The sequence below is a fragment of the Carcharodon carcharias genome, chromosome 12 (genome assembly GCF_017639515.1).
Source record: "Carcharodon carcharias isolate sCarCar2 chromosome 12, sCarCar2.pri, whole genome shotgun sequence".
Classification (NCBI taxonomy): domain Eukaryota; kingdom Metazoa; phylum Chordata; class Chondrichthyes; order Lamniformes; family Lamnidae; genus Carcharodon; species Carcharodon carcharias.
This window is the reverse complement of record NC_054478.1, coordinates 18946195-18971152: the sequence shown is the minus strand read 5'-3', so window position 1 is coordinate 18971152 and position 24958 is coordinate 18946195. Positions and strand designations below refer to the sequence as shown.

At 43.4% G+C, this 24958-nt stretch overlaps 1 protein-coding gene across 4 annotated transcripts in view; it reads right to left on the bottom strand.

Annotated features, from left to right (window-relative positions):
- nhej1 (nonhomologous end-joining factor 1) overlaps nucleotides 1-24958 on the bottom strand; it is a 254131-nt gene that overhangs the window by 137378 nt on the left and 91795 nt on the right. The window lies entirely within an intron of this gene.

The following is a 24958-nucleotide window of genomic DNA, read 5'->3' as shown; positions in this document are numbered from 1 at the left end:
AGAAACGCCATCACAATCCCGTAACTGCTTCATGATGATATGACTGCAACTGTCTTGAGTGGGATTTCTGAAACAGATGCATTCAAAATCCAGACCGGGTCAAGCAAAGATATGTGACAGACCCCATACTATTATAATCTATCTTACAGTGGCTATTCACGTCATCAAAGATCAACTGCCCTCTGGTGTCAGTATTAAATACTGTCTAGATGGAAAATGCTTTAACCTCAGTCACTTCCATACCAAAACTAAACTGACCACCATAGACATACATGATCTATAGTGTGTGGACGACTGCAGTGTCGTTGCCCACTCTGCACCAGATTTGCAAGCTGCTCTCGATCTCTTCAATTCTGCATACAAGAACCTCAACCTGTCCTTGAATGATGTTAAAACAAAACTCACCTATCAACCCACGTCTGGTCAGCCAAATATTCCACCTCCCCATATATGTTGAAGGAGAGACCCTGGAATATGTTGAGCATTCCCCATACCTTGGCAACCAGTTCTCTCAAAATGCCACCATTGACGAGGAGATCCAACACCGGATCAGCTGCAACAGCTTAGCCTTCTACAAACTACAGCAAGTGTTTGACAACAAAGACCCCCGCAAGTCAACAAAAGTCCTAGTGTAGAGAGCAGTTGTCTGAGCAGCACTCCTGTATTGCAGTGAAACCTGGACTGTGTATTAGCAACACACGAGTGAGAGAGAAATTCCATCAGCAACGTCTCCACCACATCCTCCAGATTCAATGGGAGGACCGTCAAACAAATGCTCTCCTTGAAGCACAGCAGCATTGAGATTAATGATTGGGCGGAGCTTGCTACCAATCAGTCAAAATGGTGACAACTTGTCCATCAAGTTGCATCAGGCTTTGAGTCCCACCGTCTTAATGATGAGGCAGATCAGCGGCAGGGAAGGAAAGAAAAGGAAGCAATTCCTGAACTCCGGATCCCACTACCTCGTGGGATGACCTGCCCCATGTACCCATCTATGGGTAGAGAATCAGCCTGTTCAGTCACGTGAAGACCCACGGGAGAAACTTGCGACCCTGGGTAGAGGTCATCCTTGAATCAAGGGACAGCCGAACACGAATACAGGAGGGTGCAACACACATTGAAGTTGAGACACTCACTACCAGGTGTAGTAGTTGAGGCGAATTGCATTGAGCATTTACAGGAACGTAGGGAGAAAGTAATAGGAGGATATAATGATGGGCTAGGATGGAGAGGGATGGGAGGAGGCAGCACAGAAATGAGTATGGACCTGTTGGGCCGTTTGGCCTATTTCTACAGTGTAAAATTCCATGTTATGACCTCTGGATCAAATCCAGCCTTTGCACTCCTTTCATTCAACCCATGCTTGTTCTCATATTAAGCACACAAAGCCAACTTTATTGGGAGCCAAAAATAACAGTAGTTGAAATAAGATTTGTGAACATAAACTGAGAAAAAACGAGCACCAGACAAATAGGCCAGCTGCAGCCCTTTAAACTACTTGGTTTGCAGGACTAGGTAATGCAGCTCGCTGAATGGTTTATCTACATGACTCAGAAGCAGCCAATTTTAATGATGAGCTCTCCAGCCTGGGCAGTTGAAGATCTGGATATGGAACTTCCTAATTCACAAAGACAAGGGAGGGGAAAAGTGAAGAATGAAGGTGAGGAACATGGGAGAAAAAGAGAAATGGGGTGATGACGTGGGGAAAGATAGGCAAGAGTTGAGACCTGGAAAAAGAGAAGGTTCAACGAGAATAGGGCACGACGCGGATGGGAGGGCGAAAGGATGATGGGAAGGGGGGCAAGAGGAGGTCTGGGGGGGGAGGAAGAGGACCAGGAGGGGGCAAGAGGAGGATGTGAGCAGGGGGTGCAAGGGGGAGGAGAACAGGGGGTCAAATGGAAGATGGGGGGGGGCAAGAGGAGGACGGGGGGAGCAAGAGGAGGACAAGGGATAAGAGGAGGAATGGGGCAAGAGGGGGACAGGGGTCAAGAGGAGGATGGGGGGGGCAAGAGGAGGATGGGGGCAAGAGGAGGATGGGGGCAAGAGGAGGATGGGGGCAAGAGGAGGATGGGGGCAAGAGGAGGATGGGGGGCAAGAGGAGGATGGGGGGCAAGAGGAGGTGGGGGCAAGAGGAGGTGGGGGCAAGAGGAGGTGGGGGCAAGAGGAGGTGGGGGCAAGAGGAGGAAGAGGAGGGCAAGAGGAGCAAGGGGGGTCAAGAGGAGGAAGAAGAGAAAAGAAAAGGATGTGTGATCTTTACAAGGGAAGAAACAAAAGGACAGGAAGCTTTTGTGAAAGTTTTGGTTTAGCATGTGGAGCAGGGACCCACAGAGGAGCACCCAGGGGTGGAGCACAGTCTCACAGAGGAGAACCCAAGGGTGGAGCAGGAGCCCACAGAGGAACCCCCAGGGGTGGAGCGGGGTTCCACAGAGGAGCCCCGAGGGGTGGAGCAGAGCGCCCCCAAGAGGAGCTTCAGGGGTAGAGTGGGGTCCCATAGAGGAGCACCCAGGGGTGGAGCAGGGCTCCAGAGAGGTGGTTTCAGAGGTGCAGCAGGTGGAGTGGGACCTCATAGAGGGGGTCCCAAAGGTGAGCTGTGTGATGTGGGGATCCCACAAGCAAAGTGTGATGGTGTAGCCTACCTCTTCGACTTTCTGGATGGCAAAGAAGAATAGTACACTAAGGAGAGAAGTGGAAAAACTTGGTGTGAAGAAATAAACTGACATTTTATCTAGGCAGCATGCCCTGAGGAAATAAAACTGCAGTAGCTGACTGAGGTTTAACATTTGAACTTCAAATAGGAAACTGTCTGGTTAAACAGAGAGCAAATAGCTCAAAGAGTACAGACACGAGTAGTAGAAATTTACTGCAGTAAAGAAAAGGTGCAAGGTCATCTATATAAAAAAAACTCCTACTGTATCTGAACTTTTAATAATGGAAGGGTATTTTTACAGAGAGTGATTTCCTGGCACTCAGTTTGAAAAGGAAACCATGCTTACTGGAGTGACACAATTAAGCAAATAAACACAACACACACGGCTGGTCTGATATCAGTGTCAGCCATTCAGTACACTGGGTGCAGTATGAGAAATGCTCCTGAGCATTGTTTTAAATGGGGCTTTACAGTCACACAAGCTGTACTGCAATCCTCAGGACGACATTTGTGCAACGAAATGTGTCCGAATAAGGGAACTTGGTCACTGAGAGCCTCTTGGTGATAAAGCAGTCTTATTACAGGGGAGTCTCTTAGTAAAGGTGGAGTGAAAGTGCAGCCAATGATTGGGCTTTGGCTGGCATCGCTCAGGACTGGGCCCAAGCTGAATTCACCATTTAAAGAACAACTGATAAAGACATCATCACAGGGGGAAGAAATTAAGACAAACTGTGCATATATCATAGAAGGCAGAAGGAGGCCATTCAACCCATGACACATTCCAGATCATAACAGCTTGCGGCATTAAAAAAAATTCTCATCTCCCCTCTGGTCTTTTAACCAATTACTTTACATCGATATCCTTTGGCTATTAAGCCAAAGTTTCTGCCAGTGGAAATTTTTTCTCCCCACCCACTCTATCCAAACCCCCTCTCAATTATGAACACCTCTATGAAACATTAGTGGGGAAACTACTTGGTAAAAAGGCACAGGTGCAGAATTTGCTTACGGGCCGATTTGAGCATGACAGAACTGCTCAAACACATCTTGAGCAGATGACCACTTCTCTCCTAAGGTAATCCACTTCACTCATTCTGTCCAACACCCCAATTCCTCTAAGTCACTTTCCCAAAACTTAACATCTAGAAACCAATGTGCAAACCTCCTGTTGATTATGCTTTTATGCCAAGATTTAACATTGAAATTGTCTATACAAATAATCAGAATGAAAATTATGTATGTAAACATTTGCCTGTAACAACGTAGTTGCAGGCTCCGGCCAGTAAGGGGTATTTCCTGATTTCACTAACCCTTATCTGCCACCTCAGAAAATTGAGCTTCTCCAGATTTTGTTTTCTCATTCATTCAAAGTCTTGCTGCCAAGTTCTACTCATGGTTGAGACACAATTTCCCAATCTGCTGACCTGGAGTATGGCAGCAATTAGCTACTTTCAGATTCTCTCACCTGTTTTAGTTGTTTGTTTAAAAAACAGGATCTATTCCTTGGTTAAAAATATGCCAGTTGGCAACAAATCTGAGGCAAGTTATTTTAGAGCAACGCAGAGTCCCATAACTGGTTCTTTGTTGTTACAGTTTCAATGCCAATTTAATCTTTATTCGCTTCCTATTAATTGTGAAAGATAAGAGTTTTTGGGTGCAGCAAAGGACATTGGGTATGACAAACCTATCCTCCTTGTTCGACAGATCAGCTCCCATCAACCAAACCTGCCTTCGTCTCTTCATTTTCTTCTGTTTCCAGAAGAAACATCATTGAAAGGAATTAGGGGCCAAAAGAGAAAAAAAATAACTGCCAGAAAGGCTGAAGAAAACCTCAGTGGCTACTGAGCTCACATTCCAGGAACCCCTATGGCCTATTCAGCTATTCAGTTAGAACATGGCTGATCTTAACTCTTGTCTACTTGCCTGTAACCCTTATCCAACCAAAGCTATGAATCTGTTTCTACATTACAACATTGCCTTCAGAAGTAACTTCATTGGCTGTAATACGCTTTGGGATGTCCTGAGGTTACAAAAGGCACAACTGAAATGCAAGTCTTCTTGAAATTTTTTCAATTGACCCCAGCTTTTTTGGTGGGGTAGGTGGCAGGGGACAGAGAGTTCCAGATTTCCGCTACTCTTTGTCTGAAGAAGTGCTTCCTGACATCACCCCCAGCTTTAATTTTAAGGTTCTGCCCCCTTATTCTGGACTTCCCCAGTAGAGGAAGTAGTTTCTCTCTCTACCCACCCCATAAATTCCTTCAATCATTTTAAAGTATTTAATTCGGTCACTTCTTAATCATCTAGGCTCACGAGAATACAAGCCCAGCCAATACAACCAGTTCTCATAATTTTAATGTTTTATCTCAGCATCATTCTGGCAGTTAAGTTCTGTGCCACTTAACATTACTACCTTCACTTACAAGCCATTTGTCATAAAAGTGAGATTGGGAATGGGGTGCGAGGGGGAGAAGGAGACACCTGGTATTTAAACAGTACTTCCATCAGATTAAAACCTTACACTGCTGACTTGTCTAGGGGATTCTGTAACCCCTCCACCCCCTGATACCCCCCCAAGAGCCGGTCACTTGAACTCTGAAAAATCACTTAACGGCAGTCAGGCATAGATTTACTGATATGTAAATGTTAAACCATACACTTAAAATCTTAAATAAACAGTCAGGTATGTTTGGTTAAAACTGCTTTCGAGGGAATATCAGGGTATTTGGATATAATTTTGACCTCAACAATCCACTACCCAACTTGGAGCTAAGCTCAACCTTACTTAATATATATAAAAATCTAAAACAAAATAGGTCATGAACCTGTAGGAAAGGCTTAGTATCCGGACAATCAGGAGAAGAAATGATTGACATCTGGCCTCCTCATGGAAGCAACCAGTTCAAAGGTCTGACAATATGAGGACAAACTATAAAGGGCCCCTGAGGCACAAAAGGGTGCTGCTGGTACAAACTCTTGTCTCCTTATCCTGCAGCATAATGCAAAGAAATTGTGGCACATTGAGCTATCAGAGTACAACTTAAAAAAGGTGGCAAGTGCCTTGCAGTGTCCACACCAGGGAGCATAGAACTCCACCAGGAGGTGCTGATATTTCTGAAGCGCCTCCTCGAAGTTGTCTTTCTTCAAAACCAACACGTCCTCCTCCTCCTTATTTGTGGAGGCAGGGGGGTGGGGTGGGTGAGGAGCGAGGGAGTGTGAATAACTGTGTACACAATGTTAACTTTCAAGAGGGAGCTGAATATATTCTTAAAAATTATAATATTTGCAGGTCTATGGGGAAAGAGCAGGAGGAGTAGGACGAATTGGATTGCTCTTTCAGGAAGAGATGGCACAGGCATGACGGGCTGAATAGCTTCCATCTCTGCTGGATGATCCCATGATTATTTCTGGCGCATTCATATAACCTGCAAGTCCAGCGATGATGCACAGAGGCAGTTTAATACTTGGGTTAGACCAAGGTAGCCAAGTTTGGCAAATGCGTAGATCATGCCCCTTTAAGAACAGCCTTTGCCTTGTGTTAGCGGACACAGCACGAGTATCAGAGCTCAGGTGGCCTGTCATTGGAAAGCTATCTAACTGAACAATTGTTTCTGTTTCGACATTCCTTCACATGCGGGCTTACAAAGTGAGAGACAAATAGAAAAAAATAAAACCTTGAACCACAAGCGCAGTTTTCCCGGCTAATCTGAGGAACTTGGAGCGCTGTGATTCCACGGTCAGACACAACAATGAACAGAGGACAGGGTGCGAATCTGTGTACTTGGAGTGCTGCCATCTTGACAGAGTGCTACTTTGTAACATGCAAAACAAATCTTGTTTCCTCTCTTCAATTTGCCTCCACCTCCTTTCCGCTCTTGTCCTTTGTCACATAGGGGGAACTTAGGGGATTGTGGAGGTGGACATCTTGTTACCTGCACTTTACCCCATTGGAGCCGTCATTTGCCCCAAACAGTGAGCTGCGGCAGGTTAAAAATTCAATTCCAATTCAGTTGTTTTCCCAACATGCAAGGTTAACTGGGTGATGATCAGGACTTGGAAACCAGTTGTCCCATTCTTTTCTCTGAAGGGCACTACAGGATCTCAAAATGCTGCACACAGGGAGCAAACCCATCCACGTGGTTCAGCAGACTAAACTTGGGGGTGTTCCTGTCTTGTTTGGCTTAGCTCTCTGCCCCACCACAGAATGATACAGCACAGAAGGAGACTATTCATCCCATTGTGCCTGTGCTGGCTCTTCAATTAGTCTCGCTCTTTCTCTATAACCCTGCAAATTGTTTCCCCTTCAAGTATTTAAAAGGTCTTACTGAATCCGTTACCACCACTCTTTCAGGCAGCGCATTCCAGATCACAACTTGCTGCTTGAAACAATTTCTGTTCATGTTTCTTTTGCCAGTTATCTTAAATCTGTGTCTTCTAATTACCGACCTTTCTACCACAGGAAACAGTTTCTCCCTATTCATTTTTCAAAGCCCTTCATGATTTTAAGCACCTCTACTAAATTTTCCATTTGCTTTTTCTGCTCTACAGCCCCGTTTCTCTAGCACCTCCACGTAACTGAAGTTTCTCGTCCCTGGAGCCAATTCTAGGAAAATTGATCTGCTCCCTCTGTGTGGCTTTGACAGCCTTTAAAAAAGCAGAATGCTCAGGAACGGACACAATTCAACACATTACACATGGAGCCATATGCAATTACGTTTGGAGTTAATACGTAATGTAGTTAAAATAGAAAAGTTTACTGCCATCTTTTATGTCCCGCTAAAACAACTTCCTTTATTTATATAGTGACCTTAGCGTGATAAAATGTGTCAAGGCACTTCACAGCAGCATTAGCCAAAAGAAAAATGACACTAAGTCACATAAAGCAATGTTAGAACAGGTGATCATAAGCTTAGTCAGAGAGGTGTGTTTTAAGGAGTGTCGTAAAGGATGAGAAAAGTGGAAAGAAGGAGAGTTGTAGGGAGGGTATTCCAGAATTTAGGGCCTAGGTAGCTGAAGGCATGGCTGCCAATGGTAGGGTGATGGGCACTGGGGATGTACAAGAGGCCAGAGTTGGAAAAGAGTAGACACTCCAGAGACTGTAGTTATAGAGATATGAGACAGCAAGGTCATGGAGGGATTGAGGTGAGAGATGAGAATGTTAAATGCAAGGTATGTTTGCACCATGAGCTCAATGTGGAGAGATGAGTGAACAGGATTTGTTTAGAGCTAGGATATAGGCAGCAAAGTTTTGGAAAAGCTCAAGTTTAACGGAAAGTTTGGGAGTCACGTAAAGCAAGCAATGAGATAGTCAAAAGCTGAGGCCAGGGTGGAGGAGTGATGTAAGGGAGGTGGAAGCTGATGGTCTTGGTCAATACATCACTGGCAGGGAGCATTGGCGAGCTCAATCGCATCACGCTCACTGGCGGTGAGGTGGGTTGGAGGTCAGGACAGCAGGCGAGATACGAGAGAGCAAAAGAATATTTTGGGAAGGATGATAAAAACTGCATGCAACATCATGGTAAAATAACAAGTAGGTATAAACCTTAATCAGCCCTCACAAGCTTATCAGGTTCTAGTAAACTGTAGTGCTCCATCAAGCCCATGCAACACAGGGTGTATTGTCCGAGGTTCAGATAGCTGAGCTGGAGACAGAATAGGCCAAAGGTTTCCCACTCCATCTGACAGTCATTACAAACACAATAAGAATATACATTAATATGATTACGTATACCCTCCTTAAGATCTGCCTCATTAAACCCAACGCGACCGGAAACAGAAATATCTTATAAATCGTAGAATTCAGGAAGCTCTTAAAATCACATAATTCGAATAGGAAGGGTGAGGAGAAGGGCAAGCTGTGTTTGTCAGGGTTACCTGATAATAACAAGCTCTCGCCTTGAAAGCACACAACTTCCAGCAATGCAAGGCTGTTTCCTTTGTTTTTTAAGGAGGGTAAAAAAAATACAGCGCGACGTATCCCTGCCTGTTTTCTGAGCTTACACACATCCTTACAACTTACGGGGTGGGGGTGGTAGTGGTGGTGGTGGTGGTGGGGAGAGGCATGAGGAAAAATATGTAATAACCACATCTGTGCACTAAGATTACCAGGCAAAATGGCCCCATAGCTCAGGATAATGCAGTCCTTGTGGTGCGCTAAGTCTGGCTGAATCCCACTCCCAGTCTGACTACAAAGAATATGTCAAATATTGAACTTCTGATTTGCTTATCATACAGCAAAGGGAGGGGCCATTCAGTCCATTGTGCCTGTGCCAGCTCTTTAAAAGAAGCGTCCAATTAGTCCCATTTCCCCGCTTTCCCCACAGCTCTGTAGTGTTTCCCTTTCAAGTATTTATCTAGGTTCCTTTTTGAAAGTTACTGTTGAATCTGCTTCCAACACCCTTTCAGGCAGCGCATTCTAGATTCTAACAATTCACTGCGTTAAAAAAAATGTTCTCATCTCGCCTCTTTCACCAATCAATTGAATCTGTCCCTTCTGGTTGCTGGTCATTCCATCATTGGAAACAGTTTCTTCTTATTTACTCAAGTAAAAACCAGCACGATCCTGAACACCTTTAACAAATCTCCCCTTAGCCTTGCCTGCTCTAGGGGAAAAAAAGCTAGCTCCTTTAAAACAATCTTTAAAATCTATCTCTTTGCCCAAGTTTTTGATCACCTGTCCTAATTTCTCCTTACACGAAAACAGAAAGTGCTGGAAAAACTCAGCAGATCTGGTGCCATCTGTAGAGAGTGAAACAGAGTTAATGTTTCAATTGGTTCTTTGGAACTAATTTCTCCTTAAGTGGCTTGGTGTCAAATTTTGTTCGATAATCGCTCAAGTGAAGAGCCTTGGGATGTTTTGCGCTACATTAGTGCAAGGGGCTCCTGAGAAACCTGTCACAGAACTCATCTGGCCCAGGTACTTCAGTTACTTGGACACTGCTTAACGATATAACTGTTAACTCAGCACTAAAATCATTTTCTTAAACCCCTGAGTCTGTCTTCGAACAAGAACCTGTCTCCTGCTCCTGCGCTGCCCTTTCCTCTTGTAAATATTGGAGCAATAAACCTATTTACCTTCCAGATATGTCCACATCTGTGCTAATCTTGATGCTTGTTTCAGAAGCTGTTGTTTTTTCCATTTCCATCCTTAGGGACATAATCTTAAATTTAGAGCTAGGCTGTTCAGGGGTGATGTGAGGAAGCACTTCTTCACACAAAAGGTAATGGAAATCTGGAACTCTCTCCACCCAAAAAAACTGTTCTTGGCCTAAAACATTGACAGATGCTGCCAGATCTTGAGGACATTTCCAGCATTTTTGTTTTTGTTTCAGATTTTCAGCATCTGCAGTATTTTGCTCTTGTGACAAGATTTTTTTGCTGGATAAGGGTATAAAGGGTTATGGAATCAAGACAGGTAGATGAACTAAGGTTCAGGTCAGCCATAATCTAATTAAATAACAGGACAGACCCAAGGAGCTGAATGGCCTTTTTCTGTTTTGATGTACTAAATATATTTATTAATTTCTTGTGGTATTCAAACATGGTCAAACTTAAGGTGGTGCAGGATTCAAGGGGTATATGGGGGGGGGGGGGGGTCAGGGGGAGGGTTGGATCCAGATGTGCAATGGGAAATTAGTCCAAATTACAAAGTTCTGTCCTCATATGTATATTTCCATTTCTAATGGCAACGACATATGTAAGCCTCCTGCCAATGACAGTGCTGCAGGGCCCTCATTGGAGGGAGTATGGAATTACACTGTGACAAGTTTACCTGGGAAGTTTTATGAATGAGGAATGAATTGCCAATAAAGGACATCAATTGCATTCATATGGAGTGTTTAATGCAGTAAGATGTCTCCTGGCGCTTCACGAAGAAAAAGGTAGGTACTACCAAATTTAGAGCCCCGTGGTTATCTAGAAGTATACAAGGTAAGATAAAGCAGAAAAAGAAAGGTTACGACAGTCATAAAAAAACTTAATACTGTAGAAAGCCTAGAGGACTATAGAAAGTACAGGAGTGAAGATGCAAAGGTAATTATGAAAGCAAAGAAAGGATATGAAAAAATGTTGGCAGGTAAAATCAAAGAAAAGCCTAAGATGATTTACCAGTTCATTAAGAGCAAGACAATAACTAAGGAAAGGACAGGGCCAATCAGAGTAACTTGTGCTCTGATGCTGAAGCTATGGGTTCTCAATGAGAACTTTGTCTCTAGTCTTCACTAAGGACTGGAATGAGGTAGACGTTCCAGTTAAAGATGAGTGTGAAATATTAGGTACAATAAGCATAATGAGAGGGGATGTACTGGAGGGACTGATATCCTTGAAGGTGGATAAGTCACCAGGGCCAGATGGATTGTATCCCGGCTTTTAAAGGATGCCAGGGAGGAAACAGTGGATGCTCTGAGGATTATTTTCCAATCCTCACTCGATACAGGTGAGGTCCCAGAGGACTGGAAGTCTGCGAATGTTGTATCATTATTTAAAAAGGGTGCAAGGGTTAGACCAAATAATTATAGGCCAGTCAGTCTGACTTCTGTGGCGGGCAAATTATTAGAATCAATTCTGAGAGACAGGACAAACTGTCACTTAGGAAGGAATGGATTAATCAGGAATAGTCAGCAGGGTGTTGTTAGGGGAAGGTCGTCTCTTACTAACTTAATCAAATTTTTTGAGGAAGTAACAAGGAGGATTGATGAAGGTAGTGCAGTGGATATTATCTACGTTTATTTTAGTAAGGCATTTGACAAGGTCCCACATGGCAGACTGGTCAGAATAGTAAAAGCCCATGGGATACAGGGGAATGTGGATTCAAAATTGGCTCAGTGACAGTAAACAAAGGGTAATGGTTGATGGATGTTTTTGCGAATGGAAAACAGTTTCCGGTGCCACTCCACAGGGCTCATTGTTGGATCCCTTGCTGCTTGTTGTATATATTAATGATTTGGACTTAAATGTGGGTGGCATGATTGGGAAATTTGCAGATGACATAAAAATTGGCCATCTAGTTGATAGAAGAAAAGGGTAGCTTTCAATCCATAGAAGTGTGAATTTAATTCATAGAAGTGTGAGGTAATGCATTTGGGGAGGGCAAACAAAGCAAGGGAATACACAATTAAATGGGAGGATATTGGGAGAGACAGAGGAAGTGAGAGACCTTGGTGTGCATGTCCACAGGTCCCTGAAGGTGACAGGACAGGTGGATATGAAATACTTTCCTTTATTGGATGAAGTATAGAATACAAAAGCAGGGATATGATCCTAGAACTGTATAAAATGCTAGTTAGGTCACAGCTGGAATTTTGTGTACAGTTCTGGTCGCCACATTATAGGAAGGTCATAATTGCTCCGGAGACAGTACAGAGGAGATCTCCAAGGATGTTGCAAGGGCTGGAAAATTGCAGCCACAAGGAAAGGTTGGATAAGCTGGGGTTGTTTTCCTTGGAGCTGAGGAGACTGAGGGGTGACCTGATTGAGATGTACAGGATTATGAGGGGTCTAGACAGAGTAGACAGGAATGCCCTGTTTCCCCTAGCAGAGAGATCAATTACAAGGGAGTACAAATTTAAGGAGATTGGTAAAAGAATTAGCGGGGACATGAGGAAAAACCTCTTCACCCAGAGGGTGGTGGGTGTTGGGATTCACTGCCTGGTTTGGTGGTGGAGGCAGAAACCATGAACTCATTTAAAAGGCACCTGGATCTGTGTCTAAAGTGCTGTAACCTGTGAGGCTGTGGACCAAGTGCTAGAAGGTGGGCCTAAAATGGGAAGCTAGTTTTTTTTATTTTTTCTTTATCAGCCGGCTCAGACACAATGGGCTGAATGGTCTCTTTCTGTGCTGCAAGTTTTCTATCATTCTACGTGAGCAATTATCAAACAAAATCTGATGTTGAGCCACATAAGAAGATATCAGCACAGGTGACCAAAGGTTTTGTCGGAGGTAGGTTTTAAGGAGTGTCTTAAAGGAGCAGAGAGAGGCAAAGAAATTTAGGGAGGGTATTCCAAAGTTTAGGGCCAAGGCAGTTAAAGATAGCCAGTGCAGCAAAGTAAACTGGGGATGCACAAAAGGCCAGAAGTCAAACATGTGACTCCAGTCCCATAACCTACATGGTTAGCTCTTAATGCCTTCAGTACAACAAGGGATGGGCACTAAACAATGCCTTGCCAGTACTGCCTACAATAAGACTGACGATGAACCTTGGCAAAACCATCAATTCCAGGGCTTGCCACCTCAAAGCCTAGCCTGCTCTCATTGAAATACTGATGACCAATTAGGAGAAAGAGATTTTTTTTTTTACAGATAACCTTAAGAGCCTCAAATCCAGTACAGTACTACAAGGCTGCCACCATCTGACCTGAAAACATGCCAACTATGTTATGCTGAAGGGTCTTCCTCAAGAGGGAGTACTGTGCTTTGCAGAGAAATTAGACCATTGGAAAGAAGAGAACTTCCAGAGGTGTCCAAGAATAATAGGCACCATTACAAGTTAACATTAGCTCTGAGATTTCTCGAAGTTAACAAGAAACCTGATGCCTTGAGACTGTTGTCCTTGGTAGGCCCTGAAGGATCGCTCCAATGAGGTTACCATCTATGTAAAGGACAGATGTGCAAGTCCTGAAGCCATTGGTGCAACCACAGAAAGACAACCTGGCTGGAGAAGGGAGGCCAAGAGAGAATATCTTGTGCTTGTGAAACCACAGAAATTTCCTGTGCTGTGAGCCAATCCCCACGTGGAAGTGGGCTTCCTTGAGGTCTGTTACATCTCCTGGGCTGACTGCCTGAGTAATATTGAGGCTGAGCAACCATTTTGAAAGTTTTTCGGAGATGTCTGTTGATTAAGCAAAGGTCCAAGATTGGGTGAAATTCCTCAGGATTTTTTTTTGGAGACTGAAGAGTAATTGGAATCAAATCTTTTTCTGTTCTGCCCTGCCTGGCCTGAAACCTTCTTTACAACAACAGACTGAAATCCTAGATGCGGAATTGTCTCCAATTGGATGATTTTCAAGAAGGTTGGAATAAGCGATCTTCTTGAACTTGGTGAATCCCAACCCAAATGTGTATATGACAATCGTGATCTTCCACTTGCACTCTGTACCGTTTCACTGATTCTAACATCAGCTGCAATGTTCTTCCCTGTGCTTACTGACCTACACTGATTCCCAGCTGGCAATGCCTCCATTTTAAAGCCCCCATCCTTGTTTTCAAATCCCTCCTTGGCTTTTTCCCTCTCTCTAACCTCCTCCAGTTGTATAACCCTCCGAGATCTCTTCACTCCTCCATTTTGGCCTCTTGCCCATCCGCAATTTAATTGCACCACCAATGTCTCCTATGCCTTCAAGTGCCTAGGCCCCAAGCTCTGGAATTGAGTCCCTAAACCTCTCTACCTCTCTTTCCTCCTTTAGAATGCTTTTTAAAACCTACCTCATTAACCAGGCTCTCAACTCCCCTCTGAAGTGCAATCTCAGTTGGGTATACAGTTTGCGCTGTGAATGTTATGGGACAGCTGCATCAATTCTTACTCCTTGGATTGGTTCATAGTGTGAGTGCAGGCTAGCTACAATGCTCCATTTCGAGGTGCAGAGGCCTTCAGTGAGTGAGTGAGAGCGAGCTTTGCCACCTGCTTTGCTGCATATTTACCAGCTGGTTTCCAGAAAATTCAATGATCAACATATACTAACTACAGTGTTACGAATGCAATCCAAGCTAAGGAATAACCAATATCATGAGAACAGGGGTGGGGGCAGCTTGTCTGTAGTCATGGGAACCCGTCTACAGTTAAAGCGTCAACTCCATATTGGGGAGTCTGCCCCATTCATCATGGTGAGGCCAGGCTCAAGTCACAAAGTTCATGTACCTGATGGTAACTGGGATGATGGACTTCCTTTATACGGAGACAAGGGAAGTTAGGAACCTTAAAGGAGGAAAGGTTAATCATGGAATAGATACAGCCCAGGAGGAGGCCATTTGGCCCATAAAGCCCATAGTGGCTCTCCACAAGAATCATTTAGCTTGGACAGTTCACCCAGCCTCTACCTGTAGCCCTGCAAATTTTATCCTTTCTGGTGCTTATCCAATTCCCTATTGAAAGCCACTATTCAACCTGCCATCCACACTCGCAGGCAGTGCATTCTAGATCCTAACCACTCGCTCTGGAAAACAGTTTCTGTCAAATTGCCTTTGGTTCTTTTGCCAATCACCTTAAATCAGTGTCCTCTGGTTCTTAACCCTTTCGCCAATGGGAACAGTTTTTCTCTATCTACTCTATCTGGTTCCCTGAAGATTTTTAACACCTCTATCAAAATTCCTCTCAACCTTCTCCAGGGAGAACAACCTAATTGATCCATGGAATTGAAGTCCCTCAGCCCTGGAACCTTTCTTGTAAATCTTTTCTGCGCCCTCTCTAATGCCTTCATGTGCTCCCTAAACTGTGGCACCCAAAATTGAACAATACCCCAGTTGACAGCACAACAGTGTTTTATAAAAGTTAAGGAGAGATTTAATAGAGGTTTTGAAGGGTCAGTAACCAGAGGGCACAGATTAAAAAATCTCAGTAAAAGAACCAGAAGGGAGATGAGTTTTTTTCATTCAGTGATAACTCAGAGTGTAGGAGAGTGGCGAATGTGATGCCCTCATTCAAGAAAAGGTGCAAAGACACTCCTAGCAACTACAAGCCGGTTAGTATAACATCAGTGGTGGGTAAAGTTTTGGAATTCTTAATCAAGGATAAAAAAATCTACCAGCACTTGGAGAGGTTTGAGTTAATTAAGGAAAGCCAGCACAAATTTGTAAAAAGCAGATCATGCTTAGCTAATCTAATTGAATTTTTTGATGAATTAAGAGAAGGTTGATAAAGTGAATGCAGTGAATGTTGTCTATATGGATTTTAAGAAAGTGTTTGACAAGGCACCACATGAAAGACTGGTTAACAAAATTGAGGCTTATGAAATAGGAGGGCCATTGGATAAAAATTGGCTTAAGAACAGAAAGCAACGTGGTGTGGTAGATGATTGTTTTATGGACTGGAGGGTGGTAGACAGTCTTGTTCCTAAAGGGTCAGTGCGAGGGCCACAGCTTTTTTTGCTTTATATAAATGACTTGGAATGTGTAATAAAATTTTGAAATTTGCCGATGACACCAAACTTGGAGGTGTGGCAGACAGCGAGGATACTATGAATTGTTGGCGACAGGACATAAATAAGCTAGCAAAATGAGTGGACAAGTGGCAGATGGAATTTAATACAGGGGAGGGCGAAGTGATGCAATTTGGCAGAAGGGATGGGAGAGGCAGTAAAGACTCAATGGCACAGAGGGACCCAGGCATGAATGTGCATTGGTCTTTGAAGGTGGCAGGACAAATTTAGAGAGTGGTTAGCAAAGCATATGGGATCTTGGGCATCATAAATAGAGGCATTGAGTACAAAAGCAGGGAAGTTATGTTGAACCTTTATAAAGCTCTGGTTAGGTCCCAACAAGGCTACTGCGTCCAGTTCTGGTCACCACAATTTAGGAAAAATGTGAAGGGCCTTCAGCGGGTGCACAGGTGATGTACCAGAATGGTTCCAGGGATGGGGGAAATTTAGTTACAAGGTTAGTTTGAAAAGGCTGGGATTGTTCTGCTTGGAGCAAAGGAAATTGATAGGGGTGTACAAGATTATGACAGGCTTAAATAAGGCAGACAAGGAAAAACTTCTCATTAGTTGATTGTACATGGACCAGGGGACACAGATTTAAGTTTCTGGGAAAAATTGCAGGGGGAACGAGGGGAAGCACTTTTTTTACACTGAGTGGTAATGACCTGAACTCACTGCCCCCAAGGGTTCTGGATGCAGAAATAATCAGCAATTCAAAAGGAAATTGGATGGGCACTTGAAGGAGGCAAACTCGCAGGGCTACTATTGAAGCAGATTCAATAGTAACTTCCAAAAGAGAATTGAATAAATGACAGGGAAACCATTTTCTGGTCTATGGAGAAAGAGCAGGGGCAGTGGGGCTAACTGGATAGCTCTGCGAAAGAGCCAACACAGGCATGATGGACTGAATGGCTTCGTTATTCTATGAATCACAGCACTGAGCCTTGTTTGCAAATGTACTTTGGTGTCGCAATGAGCCGCCAAAGCTAGGAAGAATTTCCACTCCTATTCCCTGATCCATTGATCTCAGGATGGGGGAATGGAACATCTCAGTTGCTACTCCCTCTCATGGCACCAGCTGGAAAGTAACCACCAACATTGGGTGAAGATCAGGTCCCCGTCTAAACTCATGCAGCCAAGTGAATATGCTCCAGAGGGGGACAGACAAGCCGAGACTGCCTTTAAACAGCCCCATTTCGTATCTTTTCAGAAACACATGAAAGCACGTCACATGCAGTGAATTATTAAAAATGTTGAAATCTTGACAAACTGGGGTGAGGGGTGCTTGGCAATTGTGTCCCAATTGGTGCCTTTAGTTGAGGAAGGAAAAAACCTGTACAGTATAATACTCTAGGGCCTTTTCAATAAAAGATCTGGGTAGGAATGCATTAATGTTAAAAAGAGGTTAAACTCCAGGAGGAGTAACTAAGAGGCAGTGCATAGAACCAGTGTACCAGAAATTCAATTTGCCGCCTCTGTGCCCCTCTCTCTCCAACCCTCCTCCCCCCACAATCTGCAACCCAAACCCAACCTCCGATTTCCAGTCTGGTCTGTGTAGGAAACCATAAGAAAAGATTTATGTAGCAATTAGAGTTGGGTTCATGAGAGTCTGTTTCCTCAGAGCCATCATTAAGCAGCTAAATTTAAACACAACCTCGGGTTGCTGTGCAAATGAATGGCAGGAGCTGCCCCTTTACAGACACACACACACACACACACACACACACACAGAGAAAGGCACACAGAGTCTCACACACACACGCAGATAGATACACAGAATCACTCAAATATATGCATATAGACAGACACACACACACAGATATGCACAGAATCTCACAAACACACACACAGATAGATACACAGGGTCTCCCACATACATAGATACACGTAGTCTTTCCCACAGACACAGAGTCTCTCACACACATACATAGATGCACACATGGTCACACACACAGACATGGACACACACTCACAGACATTCAAGCGGACAATAAACACACATAGACACACACATATATAGGCACACACACATAGCTACACAAAGTCACTCGAACATATGCATATATAGAGAGACAGACACACAAACACACACATCCCCCTTCTCTCCCTACTGTTGCTGCTTCGAATGTTCCTGCTCTGTGTTCAAACCAGCAGATTTTCCAAGTTTATTTACAGAAAGCTATAAATAAACCCACTGGGTTTGTGTGTTGGGTGTCCAGTCTCCATTCTTAAAATGATATTTTATTTTTGGTTGCAGTATAATTTCTCATAATTGTTTGACCATGTTTTATGAATTCTTCCTTCTAATGTCTGCGCATTGTTTGTTGTTTTGCGTGAGGCCATCCCAGGACATTAGCCAAAGCACTTCCCCAGCCTCCCTCCTCTGCAGTCTTTTATAAAACATTTTATTTCTCCTCATTAATTTTCTCCCTTTCCCTCTTCTGGATGCGTTGATTTCTTGCTGAGATCAAGCTCACGGTATTACACTTCCTTTCACACTTTCCCCCCAATGTTCATTATTTACAGGTGAACTAAGATTGGGACGTTTGCTACTGAGGGGAATGACAGAGAAGTTTAATCCTGTCTCCACTCAGTGTACACACATTCCCCAGTCTCTTAGCCCATGGTCTCTGAAGCCATCTTCAATTCCCCGAGCCCTGCTCCAGATGAAATCTGATTAACGCTGCATAGCAGCACCCTTGTTCCAGAGACAAGAACACAAAATGCAGGCTGGCATTCCCAGTGCTGTACTGAGGGGGTCCTGCGCTGTCTAGGATGCAGTCTCTCGAATGAGATGTGAAACCGGGGCCCCATCCACTCTCCCACGTGGACATATAAGATCCTGCTGCACCAAAGAAGAGTAGGTGGGGGTTTTCCCCAGTGTTCTGGGCCAACATTTATCCCTCAACCAACATTACTCAGATTTACAGGCTGTTCCCACATTGTTGTTTGTGGGAACTTGCATAACTTGGCTCCCCTGTTTCTGATAATACAACAGACCACTATATGACATTGGCTGTAAAGCACTTGACAACATCCTAAGGTCTTTTTATTTAACTTGACATTACAATATCACAGAAACATTACAGCGCAGAAGACCATTCAGCCCATCGAGTCTGCACTGACTCTCTGAAACAGCATTCGACCTAGTCCCTCTCCCCTGCCTTATCCCCGTAACCTTTCACATTCTTTCTTTTCAGATAGCAATACAATTTCCTTCCGAATACCTCAATCAAACCTGCCTCCACCACCCTCTCAAGAAGTCTGTTCCAGACTCCAGCCACCCTCTGGGTGAAAATATTTTTCTTCACCTCATAAGAACAAGGAGCAGGAGTGGGCCATTCAGCCCCTCGATCTGCTCCGCCATTTAATAAGATCATGGCTGATCTGATAGTAACCTGAAATCTCATCCCGCCTACCCCCAATAACCTATCACCCCCTTGCTTATCAAGAATCTATCCGGCTCTGCCTTAACGATATTCAAAGACTCTGCTTCCACCACCTTTTCAGGAAGAGAGTTCCAAAGACTCAGGAGCCTCTGAGAGAAAAAAAAAATCTCCTCATCTCTGTTTTAAATGGGTGACCCCTTATTTTTAAACAGTGATCCCTAGTTCTAGATTCTCCCACATGAAACATCCTCACCACATCCACCCTGTCAAGACCCCTCAGGATCTTATATGTTTCAATCAAGTCGCCTCTTACTCTTCTAAACTCCAGCAGATACAAGTCTATTCTGTCCAATCTTTCCTCATAAGGCAACCCGCTCATTCCAGGTATTAGTCTGGTAAACCTCTGAACTGCTTCCAACGCATTTACATCCTTCCTTAAATAAGGAGACCAATAGTGTACACAGTACTCCAGATGTGGTCTCACGAGTGCTCAGTATAACTGAAGCATAACCTCCCTACTTTTGTATTCAATTCCCCTCGCAATGACTAATAATATTTTATAAGCTTTCCTAAGTACCTGCATACTAGCCTTTTGTGATTCATGCACTAAGACACCCAAATCCCTCTGCAACTCAAAGCTCTGCAATCTCTCACCATTTAGATAATATGCCTCTTTTTTATTCTTCCTGCCAAAATGGACAATTTCACATTTTCCCACATTATACTCCATTTGCCAGATCTTTGCCCACTCACTTAACCGGTCCATAACTTTCTGTGGACTCCTTCTGTCTTTTTCACAACTTACTTTCCTCCCTATCTTTGTGCAATCAGCAAATTTGGCAACCATCCTATCCCATCCATCCCTCCAAACAAGTCATTTATATAAATTGTAAACAGTTGAGGTCCCAGCAATGATACCTGTGGCACACCACTCGTTACATGTTGCCAACCTTAAAAAGACCCATTTATGCCTACACTCTGTTTCCTGTTACCAGCCAATCTTCTATCCATGACAATATGTTACCCCCTACACCATGAACTTTTATTTTCTGCAATAACCTTTGATGCTGCACTTAAATCAAATGCCTTCTGGAAATCTAAGTGCAGTACACCCACTGATTTCTCCTTTATCCACAGCGCATGTTACTTCCTCAAGGAACTCCAATAAGTTGGTTAAATATGATTTCCCTTTCACAAAACCATGTTGACTCTGCCTGATTACCTTGAACTTATCCAAGTGTCCTGCTATAGCTTCTTTAATAATCTTTTACTTTTACTCCTTTTGCCAATTATTTTGAATCTGTGCCCTCTAGTTCTTGATGCTGTCTTGAGTGGGAACAGTTTTTCACTATTCACTTTGTCCATACCCCTCAGGATCTTGAATACCTCTATCAAGTCTCCTCTCAGTCTTCTTTTCTCCAAGAAAAACAGTCCCAACCTCTCCAATCTATCTTCGTAGCTTCAGCTCTTTATCCCTGGAATCATTCGTGTGGCTCTCCTCTGCACTCCCTCTAATGCCTTCACATCCTTCTTCAAGTATGGTGCCCAGAACTGGATGCAGTAGTCCAGATGAGTCCTAACTAGTGTCTTATGGAAGTTCAACATGACCTTCTTACTCTTGTAAATGCCCCTATTAATGAAGCCTAAGGTACTATATGCTTTATTAACTGCTCTCTCAATATGCCCTGTCAGCTTCAATTACTTATGTACATATATACTGAGGTCCCTCTGCTCCTGCATCACCTTTTAGAGTTTCCCCCTTTTTTTTACTGTCTCACCATATTCTTCCTGCCAAAATGAATCACCTCACACTTCTCTGCATTGAACTTCATCTACCACTTGTCTGCCCAATCCACCGACATGCCTATATCCTTTTGAAATTCAAGAATATCCTCATCACAGTTGACAACGTTTCCAATCTTCGTATCATCTGCAAATTTTGAAATCATGCCCCGAATACCACAGTCTAGGTCATTATTATACATATCAGGAAGAGCAAGGTTCCCACTCTGACCCCTGGGGAGCTCCACTACAAACCTTCTTCCAATCTGAAAAACAACTTTCTGTTTCCTGTCACTCAGCCAATTTCTTATCCAAGTGCCTACTTTTCCATTTATTTCATGAGCTAGAATTTTGCTCACAAGTCTGTTGTGTGGCATTGTATCAAATGCCTTTTGAAAATCCATATACACCACATCAACAGAACTGCCCTTACCAACCTGCTCTGTTACCTCAAAAAACTCCAGCAAGTTCGTCAAACATGATTTTCTCTTAATGAATCCATGCTGACTTTTCTTAATTATCCTGCACTTGTCTAAGTGACTAATGATTTTGTTCCAAACTTTAGTTTCCCAGAGGTTTCCCTACCACTGAAGGCAAACTGACTGGTCTGTAGTTCCCGGCTTTATCCTTGCACCACTTTTTAAACAAGGGTGCAAAATTCATAATTCTCTAGTCCTCTGGCACCTCCCCTGTGTCTAAGGAAGACTGGAAGATTATCACCGGTGCCTCTGCAATTTCCACTCTCACTTCCCTCAGTACCCTTGGATGCATTTCAACCGGTCCTGGTACCTTATTTATGTTTAGTAAAGATAGCCTTTTTTACAACCTCTTCCTCTTCAATTGTAAATTCTTCTAGTGTACCAGTTACCTCCTCTCACCGCGACCTGGGTAGCATCATCTTCCTTTGTAAAGGCAGATGCAAAGTACTCATTTAATAGCTCCATTATTTCTCCTGCCCCCATGTGCAAGTCCCCTTTTTTATCCTTAATCCTTACTCTTTCTCTTACCACTCTTTTATTATTTATATGCTTATAGAAGACCTTGGGATTCCATTTTACGTTCGCTTTCTCCTTGCTTTTCTTATTAGTTTTTTCACTTCCTCTCTGGCCCTTCTATCTTCAGCCTGATTCTGCATTGTACTTTCTACCTGACATCTGTTGTATGCGTACTTCTTCCATTTCATCTTCACCTCTATCTCTCTCTCGTCATCCAGGGCGCTCTGGGTTTATTTGTTCTATCTTTCCCCTTCAAGAGAATATACCTTGACATTGCCTGTGATGCTCAGCTCCATCCAACCCATTTAGGCTAAGGAAAATACTTTCTGAACTCCAGAAGTAATGAGGTAAAACTTCCAGATTATTCATCCACCCCACCATTCATAACTGCCCATCTATCCTCCAGACAGCATTCCTCCCTCATGAGTCCCATGTCCTGTGCAGTATTTGCTCAGTCAGATCTCTAACTACCCTTATAACCTCCAGTTCGATTCTCAGCTACTTACCTGCTTCCACAAACACACAGGCGCTGGCTACTTGACTAGACGTTTTCACTTGTGAGGGTGCTCCGAAGCTAGTGGCCATAATTATATGATAGTCACTAATAAATCCACTAAGGAATTCAAGAGGAACTACTATATCCAGAGTGGTGAGAATGTGGAACTCGCTACCTCATGGCATGGTTGAGGCAAATAGCATGGATACATTTAAGGGGAAACTAGATAAGTATATGAGGGAGAAGAAATAAAAGGATAATGTTTATAGGGTTAGATGAAGTAAATAGAGGAAAGTAGGCATGTGTGGTGCATAAATGCCAGCATAGACCATGGCCTGTTTCTGCACTGTAAACTTTATGTTATTCTATGTGGCACTGACTGCTTTCGCTGGGAATTTCTAGCAGTATCAAAGGCTGCGGTGTGGTTTTCATGTTCTGACATTAAATTTTATGTAAACTAACTGAAAAAAAAACATTTCAGGGGCAGACGACCGCATCAATGCATTCCACTCTTTATAGGGGACTTGGCACTGCATTTCACCAGGTCCCATTAACCAGCTCTTTTTGGAGGTTAATGCTGAACGATTTTTTTGTTTTTGTTTAATCAGCGTGCCCAGTTGACATCGCCCAGCGGGAATATCTGAGAGGAGTTGCTGACCACGCCAGTGGCCTGGGATGGAACAGGCATCGCCAGAGGTGTGGTCAATAACTCTGGACAGAGGCGCCCACAATGCAACTCCCAATAGGTCAGACTCAGTGTTTCCCCTGTCGGCACCCTGGCGACGTTATGAGGACTCACAATCTAAACAAAAATATTTTCAAAAGTACAGATAGAAATAGACAGGGGGAAGAAAAAAAAACCCAAAAAGGATGTTTAAATTAATCATAACCCATTCTGGCTTTTTTGTGGTTGTGACTCCTGCTTAAGATAGACTCAATGAAAGAGATCCTGACGGTGACCCTTTCAACAAGTTAGAAATTTAATCTGAAGGAAACTTAGGTGAATAAATAAATAAAACCAGAAAATGCTGGAAATCCACAGTCATTCAGTCAGTGTCTGTAATTGGCAAGGACAAGTTCATGTCTCGTGTACATCAGAATTGGAACACAGGAGCAGGAGTAGACCATTCAGTTGCTCGAATACTTTTCTGCCATGCAGCTAGATCATGGCTGATCTATATCTCAGCTCCATTTATCGATCTTTGCTCCATAACTCTTGATGCTCTTATGCAGCAAAAGTCGACCTCAAGCGATGATGCTTTCAAGCGTGGCGGAAAATCACAGTGCCATTTTCACCATTTGCAGTAACTTTCTTTCAATAAAAAGTCATGTTTATGCCATTGCCTTATCATTTCTCTCATAAACATCCCAAATCAAGTATAATGAAACATTTTGAAGTGGCTGCCACTACTGTGAATAATAAGAACCCCACAGGGTAGGCTTGACAAGGTAGATGCTGAGAGGTTGCTTCCCCAGAGTCTAGAACTAGGGTGTCATTATCTCAGGATAAGCAGTTGGCCATTGATGACTGAGATGAGGAGAAATGTCTTCACTCAGGGGGTTGAGAATCTATGGAATTCTCTACCCGAGAGGGTTGTGAATGGTCAGTCAATGAATGTATTGAAGACTGAGATCAATAGATTTTTGGAACCTAAGGGAATCGAGGGATATGGGGATAGAGCGGAAAGGTGGAGTTGAGGTTGAAAATCAGCCATGATCTTAATGAAAGCTATCCTGTGGGGCACATGGTCTACTCCTGATCCTATTTCTTATGTTCTTAAGTAGTAATGAAGTTAATGACCATAAATCTCTCCCAGCCTTTGATTGAATGTCACAAGATCTTGAACACCAACCTGAGTAGGTGAGAAGTTTTTTGGGGTTGGGGGTGGGTGAGAGAGGGGAACGTTTAACATATTGCCAAAAATCTCTGGCAAATGTTGTACTGCCTCAGGACTGACATGTTAGCTGAAGTTTTGCGCCAAAGTGGGTTTAAAACCCACAGGTGAGTCCTGCCTACTGAGTCAAGCTGACACATAATTCTTTTTAACCATAGTTAAAAATTTAGTGCAAACATAAGGATTTAAGGATAGGTTACAGGGGACTAGGTGTTAGAGGAGGATTACATGTTGATTTTTCAATTCTGGTGATGGGAGTGTGAATTAAGTCCATTTGATTGGATGATAATAGCTGCACGAGATTTGCATGGAACATGTACGGATAACCCTGACGCAGTTTCTGGAGGGCATGGGCTCACAGTTCATCCTAAATTGGCATTTAGGGTGAGATGGTGACATAGTGGTAATGTCACCGCACTAGTAATCCAGAAGCCCAGGCTAATGCCCAGGGGACACGGGTTCAAATCCAAGCACAGCAACTGGTGAAATTTGAATTCAATTAATAAAAAATCTGGAATTGAAAGCTAGTCTCAGAAATGGTGACCATGAAACTATCAGCGACTGTTGTAAAAACCAATCTGGTTCTCAAATGTCCTTTAGGGAAGGAAATCTGCCATCCTTCCCTGGGGT